This window comes from Elaeis guineensis, chromosome 2 (assembly GCF_000442705.2).
Source record: "Elaeis guineensis isolate ETL-2024a chromosome 2, EG11, whole genome shotgun sequence".
NCBI lineage: Eukaryota > Viridiplantae > Streptophyta > Magnoliopsida > Arecales > Arecaceae > Elaeis > Elaeis guineensis.
Window position 1 is genome coordinate 8,741,605 of NC_025994.2, and position 13,192 is coordinate 8,754,796.

Sequence of the window (13,192 nt, forward strand, 5' to 3'; positions counted from 1 at the left end):
CGAAATTTCTCTTGAACACTCCGCATATCATTCGAATAATGTAATTATCTATAGAATTAAATACAATTCTCAAACTGTCCAAACTGGACAATCAATTGACCAATGTATATATTTTATGGTATCCGTACAAAAATATATAATCAAATATATATTTTATACGAATATCATAGAATATCCTACATTGGTCAACTGACAGATCTACGTTTTCATAAAATACAATATATTTTAAAATTTTTAAACTAGGATCGAATCGAATTTTAAAATAAATCTGAATCTAATGAGATAAAAATAAAAAATAATGAGATAAAAATAAAAAATAAAAAGATTGAAATAAAAGGACGTCACAGGGCCGCACGGGCCCACCATCGGAGGGCCACTGTGGGGCCACCTCCGGGGGCCCACCGTCGGGGGGCTACCGTCGGGCCGCACGGGCCTGCCACCGAAGGGCCACCAGGGGCTGCTGCCGGGGGGCCGCCACGGGGCCCGTCGCTGGGGGGCCGCCGTCGGGGCCCATCACGACCCATCGTTGGGGCCCGTCGCTTGGTCGTCGGGGCCCGCCGCTGCCCGTCATCGGGGGGCCGCCATCGGGGCCCGCCGCGACCCATTGCCGGGGGGCCGCAGTCGGGGCCAGCTGCGGGGGGCCGCCGCCCGGGCCCGCTGCCGCCGGCCACCTGTCGCCGACGGGCCAAGGAAAAAGAGGGAGAGAGAGAGAGGAAGTGGGAGAGAGTGAGGAAGAGGAAAAGGAGAGGGGCCCGGCCAAGGGAAGGGGAGGGGCGGGGCGGCCGCCGGCGGCCCACCGGTGGACCAACCGGGGGGGTGCACGGGCCCGTCGCCGGCCGTCTGTCGCCAGTGGGCCAAGGAAAAAGAGGGAGAGGGAGAGAGGAAGAGGGAGAGAGAGAAAAAGAGGAAAAGGAGAGAGGGCCGGCCAAGGGAAGGGGAGGGGTGGGGCGATCATCGGTGGCCCACTGACGGACCAACCGGGGGGGCGTGTGGGCCCGCTGTCGGCCGTCTATCACCGACGGGCCAAAGAAAAAGAGGGAGACAGAGAGAGGAAGAGGGAGAGAAGAGGGAGAGAGAGAGGAAGAGGAAAAGGAGAGGGGGCCGGCGAAGGGAAGAGGAGGGGCGGGGCGGCCGCCGGCGGCCCACTGGCGGACCAACCGGGGGGGGGCACGCAGGCCCGCCGTCTGTTGTCGGTGGGCCAAGGAAAAAGAGGGAGAGAGAGAGGTAGAGGAAAAAGAGAGGAGGCCAGCCAAGGGAAGGGGAAGGGCGGGGCGGCCACTGGCGGCCCACCGGCGAACCAACCGGGGGGGTGCGCGGGCCCGCCGCCGGTCGTTTGTCGCCGGCGGGCCAAGGAAAAAGAGGGAGAGAGAGAGAGGAGGAGGGAGAGAAGAGGGAGAGAGAGAGGAAGAGGAAAAGGAGAGGGGGCCGGCCAAGGGAAGGGGAGGGATGGGGCGGCCGCCGGCGGCCCACCGGTGGACCAACCAGGGGGTCGCGCGGGCCCGCCGTCGGCCGTCTGTCGCCGACGGGCCAAGGAAAAAGAGGGAGAGAGAGAGAGAGAAAGAGGGAGAGAGAGGAAGAGAAAAAAGAGAGGAGGAAGCTCACCGCCGTCGGGAGCTCACCGTCGTGCCGTCGGAGAGGAGAAAATGCCGGAGAAACATCGGAGAAGAGGGAGAAGAGGGAGAGAGGGGTTTTTTTTTGGGGTTTTATGATTGAAAAATGCCAAAAGGAATGGCATTTTCAAAAATGCCATTTCCTTTGGCATTTTGTTTCAAATTTTTTTTCTTTTTTTATGATATTTTTAATTTTTTTAGTTATTTTTATGTGATTTTTTAATAAAAAAATTAATTTAAAATAGAGATACTAATTTGAAATGATAATTTTTTATTTGAATTAAAGTTAATTTTTTTTAATTTATAATTATAATTTTTATTTTTTACCATTTTTCCCCTTTTATTCACTTCTTTTATGGTATTTTTTTTATTTTTTGGAATCCAAATTAAAATTATTATAATTTAAAATTATAATTTTCATTTTCTCCCATTTTTACCTTTTTTGGCATTTTTTTAGGTATTTTTTTCCTTTGTTTGGTATATTTTTTAAAAAATTAAATTTAAATTAATTTAGTAATTTGAAATGATATTTTTTATTTGAATTATAATTATAATTTTTATTTTTTAAATTCAAAATTATAAATTTTATTTTTGAATTAAAATTACAATTTCTATTTTTTTAATTCAATTATTTTTCCTTTTTTCTTTTTTTATGGTGTTTTTTATTTTTTTTACACTAATTTTTTCTTTTTTCAGATATTTTTTTAAAAAAATATTTTGAAATGGGGAAAGTAATTTGAAATGATATTTTTTATTTAAATTAAAATTAAAATTTTAATTTTTTTTGTAATTTCAATTTATAATTTTTATTTTTTTCACATTTTTTCCCTCTTTTTCACTTTTTTATGGCATTTTTTATTCTTTTATTTTTTTGAATTCAAATTAAAATTTTAATTTTTTTATAATTAAAAATTATAATTTTATTTTTTCTATTTTTTCCATTTTTTTCTATTTTTATGAAATTTTTTTAGGTATTTTTTTCATTTGTTTAAAATATTTTTTAAATAAATTAATTTAAAATGAGAAAAGTAATTTGAAATGATGTTTTTTATTTTAACTAAAATTAAAAATTTAATTTCTTTTAAAATTTTATTTTTTTCTATTTTTTAATTTTTTTGTCTTTTTTATGGTACTTTTTATTTTTTTAATATTTTATTTTTTTGGATATCTTTTTTTTCAAAAATTAATTTGAATTGGGAAAAGTAATTTTTTTAAAAAAATTAATTTTAAATGGAGAAAATAATTTAAAATTTTCTTTTTTATTTGAATTAAAATTAAAATTTTTATTTTTTAAAATTCATTCAAAATTATAATTTTTATTTTTTTCTCATTTTTTCTTCTTTTATGATATTTTTTTAAAAAATTAATTTGAAAAAGAGATTGTAATTTGAAATGATGATTTTTATTTGAATTAAAATTAAAATTTTTATTTTCTTAAAATTTAGAATTATAATTTCTATTTCTTTTCAATTCTTTTTTTATGGTATTTTTAATTTTTTTTACATCATATTTTTTGAGATATTTTTTTAAAAGATAATTTGAAATGGGGATACTAATTTGAAATGATAATTTTTATTTTTTTATAAATTTAAAATTATAATTTTTATTATTTATTATTTATTATTTTTTTGAGAAAAAAATTAAAATAGTTAAATAATATGATGTTTTTTAATACGCCATTTGAAATGGTGTTTTTAAAAATGCTATTTCAAATGGTATTTTAAAAAACTCCATTTGATTTGACGATTTTTTTTTTCTTCATCTACGTGGAAAATGGAGAAAAAAATCGATGACGTGACGATGATAAAACGCCATTCAAAATAATATTTTATCCTATTTATATCAATCTGGTAAATAAGTTAAAAATTAAATTATTTTGATAAATATTTTTTTTTTATATTAATTAGGTAAAGCACTCTAGTGTTGATCCTGTCTTTTTTTCATTATTGCAGAATGCTGCAGGCGAACAAATGGAAATGACAGCTCTTACTGTCACTCGGAAGGTCCAAATTGGTGGAGAAAAAATGGATATAATAACTCCTGTAAAAACTAAGTTCCTATTTTGCATTACCTTTGGTTTAAAATTTTCATGAATAGAAAAATAAGTTATTTTAAGACCCAAATTCGAAACTTGTTTGCTAGTTATTTGAATTGAAGCAGTGACAATGGCTGACTTGCAGGTAGAGGTATTGGCGAGGAGAGATGACAGGTGGTGTAGGCCAACGGAGGTGGTGGCGGTAGCGTGGATATATGGTTTTCGTTTTTCTTTTCAGAAATACAAAACTACTTCTAATCCTTTTTTTTTTTAAAAAAATATTTTTCAGAAAATCAAAGATATAATGGATAACCAAATGAGTTTTTAGTATCCATTTTCTATATTTTCAAAATCAAAAATCAAAAACTAGAAATTGGCAATAATGCTAAACAGGCACAAAGTTCTGCTCTTCATAATATTTCGGCAGTGTGATATATGTTGGTGAAACTCAGCTGATGCGTGTGGTAAAACTCAAGTATTTGTGCAATTTTTTGTAAGAAGAATCATATTAAAATATTTCTAGAGAAAACTAAGTATTTTGAACAATTTTTTTGACTCTCAAATCTGATTTTGTTTTTTTCCACACAAGACTCTAGATACATTTGAACTCATTTATAAATGAGTTCTACATTATCTAAAACTCTTCATTTAACATAAATTTGACTGAATTGATACATATACCAACAACTCTTTATTTAACACAACTTTGATTGACTTGACACATATACCAATAGGATAACAAAGACTTAAATAACTCAACATAAACTTCAGCAACACAAATTTCAAACAACTGTTAATCTTCCAGCACATTAATCTCAACATACTCCCTTTTAATGTGCTGGCCTTTAACTCTTAAAGCTTTCTTTAATTTTTAAAACTTGTCCCTTGGTAATGTCTTTGTGAAAATATCAGCAAGTTGCTCCTCAGACCCGCAAAACTTTAGCTCCACATATCTTCAATGGCTTCACCAATAAAATGATGCTTAATGTCAATGTGCTTTGTTCAGTTATGATAAATTGGATTCTTTACAATTGCAATGGCTAACTTATTGTCACAGAAAATTATTGTAGCTTCTTCTTGCTTGTTCCTAATATCTTTCATGATTCTTTTTAGCCAAATAACTTGTTGAGTTACCAAACCAGCTGAAACATATTTAGCTTTAGCAGAAGATTGGGCCACTATTTGTTGCTTTTTTGAACCACCATATGAATACACCTAAACCAAGAGAGAAAGCATAGCCTGAAGTGCTTCTTATATTATCAACACATCCATCCCAATCACTATCACAAAAATCAATCAACTTCATTCTAGCACTTATTTCAAATCTGATATCGAGATCTATTGTGCCTTGGATGTACCTTAGCACCCTCTTTGCTGGCCCCAAGTGAAAATGACTTAGAAAATGTATAAACCTTGAAAAAATACTTGTAACATGCATGATATCGGGTCTAGTAGCAGTCAAATAAAGTAAATTATCCACCAAACTTCTATAAAAAATCCCATCCACCTTACTTCCTCCATCATCCTTTATAAGTTCCTCATTCACAACCAAAAGAGTATCAATCACCTTAAAACCAAGCATTCTTAATTTCTTCAATATATTTCAACAAATTTTTTTGGATAAATAAACACACCAGCATTGTCTTGATAAATTTCAATGCCAAAAAAATGATATAACAGCCCCATATCATTTATCTCATACCTCCTCATTATCTCATCCTTAAATCTTTCAATCAACTTCACATTACTCTCTGTAATCACCAAATCATCAATGTAAAAAGCAACAACCAAAAAATCATCCTTATTTTCATTTTTTATGTACAAAGTAGGCTCATTTTTATTTCTTTCAAAGCCTTGCTCAATAAAATATTTATCAATTTGGCTATACCGAGCCCTTAGAGCTTGCTTCAACCCATACAACATCTTCAACAAATACACCTTGTCTTCTTGTCTTTCAACAATGGATCCCTTCGGTTGCTCAACATATACACCCATTTAAATATATCATACTTTATTAAATCATATAAGGTGTATAATTTAAATAGCTAAAAGTTTACTTACAGTTTATATGTTTCAACTGCATTATGATGAAATAGGACATAACAATGTGCTTGTGCTAATAATAGGCTTTCCAGTTCATCCACCTCAACTTTTCCAATTGATTGTCCAGAACTTGCAAACAAATATGAAATAGAAGACTCACTTTCAGAGATATCATAATTTTTGATCGATCTATTCCATCTTGCCTTAACACCTTCTAAATATCTTGAACAAAAAGTCAAACACTCTTTTGCTAAATACCCTTCTACAATTGACCCTTGAGGATGAGGTTTATTTTGCACTTATGATTTCAATCTAAATAAATACCTACCAAATAAAAAAACATAAATATTGAAGTGTAACCTATATTAAGGTAATATACATAAATTATTGAAAATAATAGTTTATTCATATTACCTCTCAATTGGATACATCCACCGATAATAAACTGGACTTGCAAGTCTTGCTCCGATAGCAAGATAAATGACCAAATGAATCATGATGCTAAAAAAAGATGGAGAAAATTTTTTTTCCAAATGGCAAAGAGTAATTGCTGCCTGCACTTTAGTTGCTCCAATTCTCAAGTATTTAGTACCTTACAACAAATTGTCTTGGAGATGCCTCATAATTCAATCAAGATAGAAGTCACATTTCTTAACATGGATGATCTTAATGCAATTGGGAGTAGGTCTTGCATCAGTATGTGATTATCATGTGATTTTAAGGAAATAAATTTGCACTCTTTCAGATTAACACATCTTGAAATATTAGATACGTAACCATCAGAAATTTTGATATCTTTTAAAACCTTACAGAAAATATTTTTCTCATTCTTTGTCATGGAATAGCAAGCTGGAGCCATCCGTTTTTATCATTTGGAAGAACTAATGGATGTAGTTCAGGTCTGATGCCCATATCTATCAAGTCCAAACAGGCTTTCATGTTATCTTTGGATTTTCTATCAACATTCAATAGGGTCCCAATCATATTATTACAGACATTCCTTTCTATGTGCATTATGTCAAGATTATGATGCACTAATTATTTATATCACCAAGAAGGTAACATAAAAAAATGCTCCTTTTCTTCCATAAACTTGCCTCATTTAAATCTTCCTCATACTCCTCCTCACCGTCATCTAGCTTATTCTTATTTCAAGATTGAGAACCATCTCACATTCTCTTTCTTTGTGTTTGTTGCATCACACTACTTGCTTGTGGATCCTTTTCATAAGAGAAATTAATTCCTTCAGTTTGCTTTAACACATCATCTCCAAAAGCTATAGTAGGTGCACATCTTAAGTCTTCAGTGCTATCAAATAATTGACTTTGAGTACAAAAAATATGAGTTGGAGCTAACCTTCTATGATGCGATAAGTAGCAAAACTTCTTTCCATTATAAAGCCATCTTGATCAAGTATTTTCTGTACAACAAGAACATACATAACAATCTTTTGGAGACCAACTAGATAAGTTAGCAAAAATTAAAATATCATTGATTGTCTACAATAAGGCGGCTTGTATAGAGAAGGTCGCTTTAGTTGAAGCATCATAAGTATCAACATCTTTCCGTAATTGTTTTAACTCATCTATCAATTGTTGCAGGTAAATATCAGTATCATTTCCTAGACTTTTCTTTCTAGGAATGATCATTGATAAAATCATTGAATGTTGTTTCATACACAACCATGGTGGCAAGTTATAAGGAATCAAAACAACTAGCCATGTGCTATAGGTACTACTCATCAATCTAAATAGAGTAAAACCATCTGTAGCCAATCCAAACCTTACATTGTATGAATCTGAATAAAACTCTAGATATCGAGAATCAAAACTCTTCCAAGCTTCACTATCAGCTGGATGTCTCAATAATCCATCTTTTGTTTGACTTTCATCATGCCATCTTATTAAACAAGATATCTTGAAAGACATAAATAACCTTTGGAGCCTTGGGATAAGAGGAAAATATCATAAAATCTTTGTAGATTTTTTTCCTCTCACCTTCACTAGTTAAATCTTCTTCATGATTGGTTTTCTTACTCTCTGATAATGTACTGATGCGTAGTCGTTGATAGCACCAAAAATAACTCTACTCACTACGTAGGTAGGATGAGTCGAGATCGTATCCTCAGGGACCTTGGGCTAAGTTAAGATTGCAAGATAAAAGAAAGAAACGTTGTTTTTGATTTAGAAAATAAATTATCTTAAAATTAAGGTAATTAGAAAATAAAAAACTTGGGAGTTTTGAATTAATTTGCACTAGCAGAGTTGTATCTCTTTTTTAACTAAATAGATGTGATTAATCTTAGGAAAAATATCTGTCTTTCCTCGGCACACTCCGTACCCATAGATCACGGTGCGTCTTCGAAAAGTACTAGGTAAACAACTCTTCTTTCCTCGGCACGCCCCGTATCCGTAGATCACGACGTGTCTCCGAAAAGTAAAAGTTGTTCCTAATATTAATCTAACAAGAAAGCATAAATAAAAGCATATGAAAGGGAGCAAATAAAGAACTCATGACAATTTAAATAAAAAGCATAATCTTTATTGCATATAAAGAAATACAGGAAAGTTTAGAACAATAAACCATCTCTGTGTCGTTACAAAATTTCTTCTCTACTCCCGAGATTGCCAGCCTAGCTGCTCATGAAGTAGTCCCTTTCTATTCCTCTAGCAAGGCTCTAGAAGAATTTCTGGGCTTCCCCTCTAATGGGAGTACAAAAGCCTTTTTATAGGTATTAGGAGGGAGGAGTTTTACATGGTTTTTCGATGTGGGACTAAAAAAAAAATATAAATTTTTCCACTTGAGGTATTTCCAAATAAAAATTTTTTCCTTTAATTTGCTCGCCACTGTGTCTGCGGTGCGCGCCTGCTTGCATCCGTCCCGTCCGCATCCACACTCACCCGCGCACCCACGAGCTCACGCCGCATCCATTCCTCACGCGTTCCGCGTCCTGCCCACGTCCGCGCCGCATCCACGCCGCGTCCTCGCGTTCACGCGTGCCCACGTTCACGCGCACCCAGGGAAAATCAACGTGAACCAACCTTTTCACATACCAAAAAGAAACTTTTGTTTCTTTACAATGACATCTATATCCTTTTGGATTCCTTGCATAGTATCTTCATTTTCTATAATACCGGATGCATCTTTCTTTTATTTTAATTTTATTTTAAGTCCAAATTTCTTCAAATTTGAGTCTTTTTGATCTATGAATCGGACTCTTTGTATCGGCGATCATCTTTTCTGTAAAACATAAAAAGAAGCATCAAATTCTTAATAAATAAAATAAATTAAATATAATTTTCTGCTTTAAATGATTTAAATTAAGTGTTTATTACACTTTTCAACTTGAATTTTGCTCGTCCTCGAGTAAAATAGATATATCAGTATTGTGTACCGACTCGATTTTGAATCAAAAATTAGGTTAGGCATCCCAAAAGGTAGATGATACTTGGTCAGACCATTTAAAGAGATATTTCATTGGATTATCAATTTGACCCAATTAGTGGTTGAGTATTAACTAAAGAAATTTCAGAGCTTTTCTTTCACCAACTCCCCACTTTACTCTTTAAATCCTCTAACTTAATGAGAAAAAGGTTTATTATCTTCTTGCAATTTAGTCCCCTTAATATATATATATCTATATTATTATTATTATTATTTTTATATATATATATAATATTGCCTACCTTTTTACGTGAACCATAATGCTTACTTAGGCGAAAGGGTCCGGTTACTCAGTAGGAAACCAATGTTGTTGTTGTTTTTTTTTTTTAAGGAAAATTTTTGCATACCTCGATCTTTCCACCCAATTTCTCATGAAGCAGATTCTTTATTGAGATCAGTAAGAAGAGGGTTGTAGAATCACTCCTAAAATTTGGTCTAGTTTAAACCCTACCATTCATTAGGTTTTCTTAATAATTTATTCCTTAGTATCTCTAGAATTATCTTGACCGTTAATCATTCATTTATTAGGATGCCTAATTGACTCTTAATCAAAATAAAATTTGAATACACAAAACTAATTATTTCTGACCATACTCGAGGATTTGATTAATTTCCTTCCCCCCCAACTTAATCTACATTGTCCTCAATGGAGTAGGAAAGCAAAGAAAATAACAGGAGAGAGTGCACCTGGGATAATTTTGCTTTGGAAGTTGAAGATAGCTTCATTGATTAATAGGCTCTTGTTCTAAATTCTTGCAGCTGCGGTAAAGTAAAAAATATGAAATCATTGGGTTGCCTCCCAACAAGCGCTAAGTTTTATGTCTTCAGCCAGACGTCAAGTTTATTAACAGACTCTTCCATACAGAGTGGTCCTTTATTCTTTAAAAAAAATAATGATCAGTTAAAACAAAATAGAAAAAATTTGGGTTGCCTCCCAAAAAGTGCTAAGTTTTACGTCTTCAGCCAGACGTCATATGCAATAAAACCAATAAAAGATGAGCAATGGCTCATACTTGATTGTCCATGGAGGAGTGGTTTTATCATGTGGTGTATCCAACAATATGTTAACTTCTTTCATATATCCCTTAAAGTCATACACTCCAAAGTGAGCCAAGCAAGTATCTAAGGGGTCAGGTGCTAGAATTGTGGGTGTTGCATCTTCTATAATGTCTTCTAGTGTATCTACTTCGAAGCAACTATCCATTGATGGTCCTTGGGAAGCACCAAACACATTCAGTCTCAGTTTCTTATTCCCAAACGATACGTCCATGACTCCTGTCCTACAATTGATGCATGCATTTGCCGTAGCTAGGAAGGGTCATCCTAAGATAATGAAAATTTGTCTGGGGTTGCCACTTAATTCCATATCGAGAACCAGAAAATCAACTGAAAAGTAAAACTCATCTACCTTGACCAAGACATCCTCAAGCATTCCACGTGGTTCCTTAATTGATCTGTCGGCTAACTGTAATGTGATTGATGTGGGTTTCAGTTCTCCGAATCCAAAAAGTTCATACACCGAACTAGGTAAAAGATTCACACTTGCCCCTAAATCCAAAAGAGCTTTTTCGATGTGATAATCTCCTATAACATAGGAAATGATGGGGGCTCCTGGGTCCTTAAGCTTTGGAGGAGTGGCATGCTGGATGACAGAACTAGCCTGTTCAGTGAGGCATACTTTTTTTAGAATTTGTGATCTAGATTTATATTTTTGGGTACACAAATCCTTCAAAAATTTGGCATAAGCAGGGACCTGTTTGATTGCGTCTAGAAGGGGAAGATTAATTTGGACTTGCTTAAACAATTCCAACATCTCATCAAGTTTTTCTCCCTTCTTATCTGCAGGAATAGGGGCTTTCAGGGCATCCGAAAATGGAGCTTTAGGCAAGTAAGATAATTTCGGTGTAGTTGGTTCCTTCTCTATTTTCAGATCCTCCTTGTTTTTGGGTGATTTGGCTTCGGTTAGAGGTTTAGGGTCAGTCTCATTGGTTTTACTAGTGTGTTCAATGACCTTCCCACTTCTCAGAGTCATGATTGATTTGGTATGTTCAGAAAAAGCTTCTGAGGTATTATAACTCTCAATCACAAATTGTCCTCTTGGGTTGCTCTCGGGTTGGCTAGGTAATTTTTCTTCTTCCCTCCTACTGAATGCAGTCGCTAGTTGACCTATTTGGGTCTCTAGCTTAGCAATGGATTGTGTGTGGGAGTTAAGGATCTGAGTGTTGACTTCTAATCGTTCTAGTACTTTCAGAACTTTTTCCTCAAAAGCTGAGCTGTGACTAGTAGTAGATGGTTGAGGAGCATTTTGAAATTGATGGTATGATCCATGCCTATATGTTGGATCCTGATATTGAGGTCGAGGTGCGGCAGGACCAACCACTGGTTGTGGTCTCCAAGAAAAATTTGGATGGTTTCTCCAGCCGGGGTTATAAGTGTTCGAATATGGATCATTTCCTGATCTGCGAGCTTGTTGGACTTGAGCTTGCTGAACCTGTTCGTGCACAAACTCAGGAAATTGAGGTGCGGCTGGACATTCACTAACAAAATGGTTCGGACTTGCACACAATGCACAAACTTCTTGGATTGGGTTAGGTGGAATCGGGGATTGTCCAATATTTGGAAGACGATCTAATTTTTGGGACAGTTCATCTACCTTTTGATGGATATCTATGGCATTTCCTACTTCATATATTCCACCTCTTTTTGGGTTTAACATGGGTTTATCTCTAATAGAGGCAGACATATGATGTAATGAATTTTCACTTAAAATTTCAAACAGTTGCCATGCCTCATCCTCACTTTTCAGCATGAATGTCCCACCGCATGATGCATCGACCATTTGTCGATGTCTTTCAGAGAGTCCATCATAAAAATATTGGATTAACTGCCACTTGGGTACAGCATGGTGGGGATATTTTCTAATAAGGTCCTTTAATCTCTCCCATGTTTCATGAAACATTTCTCCATCTAATTGGGAAAAATTAGTTATGGCTTTCCTTATTTGATTAATTTTTCCTATGGAAAAATATTTCTTGAGAAACTCTCCTTGCAGCTGGTCCCAGGTTGATATAGTCATGGAATCCAAAGTATGTAGCCAGTATTTGGCTTTGTCCTTAAGTGAAAAAGAGAATAATTTTAACCTAAGAGTATCATCGGAGAAGTTGTGAATTTTGACAGTTGAGCATATCTCAAGAAATTCTTCAAGATGTTTATAAGGGTCCTCATTACTAAGTTCATAAAATGAAGGTAACATTTGGATTATACTGGACTTAATTTCATATTGAGTGGCCTCCACAGGGGGCACTTGAATACAAGGAGAGTAGGTATATGTGGAAGGAGTAAAGTACTCCTTCAATTACTTGGGTGGATCATTCTCCTGATTTCGATCCATCTTTTTACGTCTGTTGGCTCTAAGGGTTCTTTCTATTTCTGGATCAAAAGGTTGGATTTCTGGTCATAACGATCTACGGCCAAGCATACACCTTACAATTATACTGTAGAGCAAACACAGAATTTTTTTTTTTATAATATATATTTTTATAATAAAGTGAGAAAAGAATGAAGAAAATCTAAAGAGAAGAACCTAAGAATCTTAAATCTATGAAAAGGGAGAAATTAGTTAATGTTTAGATGTTAATTGCAATCACTTAAACAATCATAGACTCTCTATCCTAAGGTTAACTTAGATCTAGACAGCTCCTAACTTTCAAGACCGCCTTTGAGCACTCCAAGCTCAAGACTGACTAACTGACTCAGCCAGGTAAGCGTAAGATGTGGGGGGTTCCCTGCTCGTTGCTTTCCTTAGACACCAACTGAGTTGGCCAGGTCAGTCAACGAAACCAATTGAAAACCACTTTCTTTAACCACTTGCCTTAGACACCGAGCAATTACCCAATCCGCACTCGGTTCAACTCTAGAGCTTTCTTATCCTATTGAGCTCGAAATTCCTAGGGCTGACATCTAGTTGATTTTAGATTAAGGTCTAGGTTATGCAAATGCAAGGGGGTGATTTGTGGGCCAAGAAAGGATGATCAAATTCCCACCTTATCTGGTTAATGGG

At 35.6% G+C, this 13,192-nt stretch overlaps 1 non-coding gene and 1 pseudogene across 1 annotated transcript; one reads left to right on the plus strand and one right to left on the minus strand.

The window, feature by feature from the left end:
- Positions 1-341: 341 nt before the first annotated feature.
- LOC140855202 (uncharacterized) lies at positions 342-6,777 on the minus strand (annotated as a pseudogene).
- A 5,253-nt stretch (positions 6,778-12,030) lies between these two features.
- Positions 12,031-12,136, plus strand: LOC140855896 (small nucleolar RNA R71). The gene has a single exon (XR_012139341.1). It is a non-coding gene; the product is annotated as a small nucleolar RNA R71 (small nucleolar RNA).
- Positions 12,137-13,192: the final 1,056 nt, after the last annotated feature.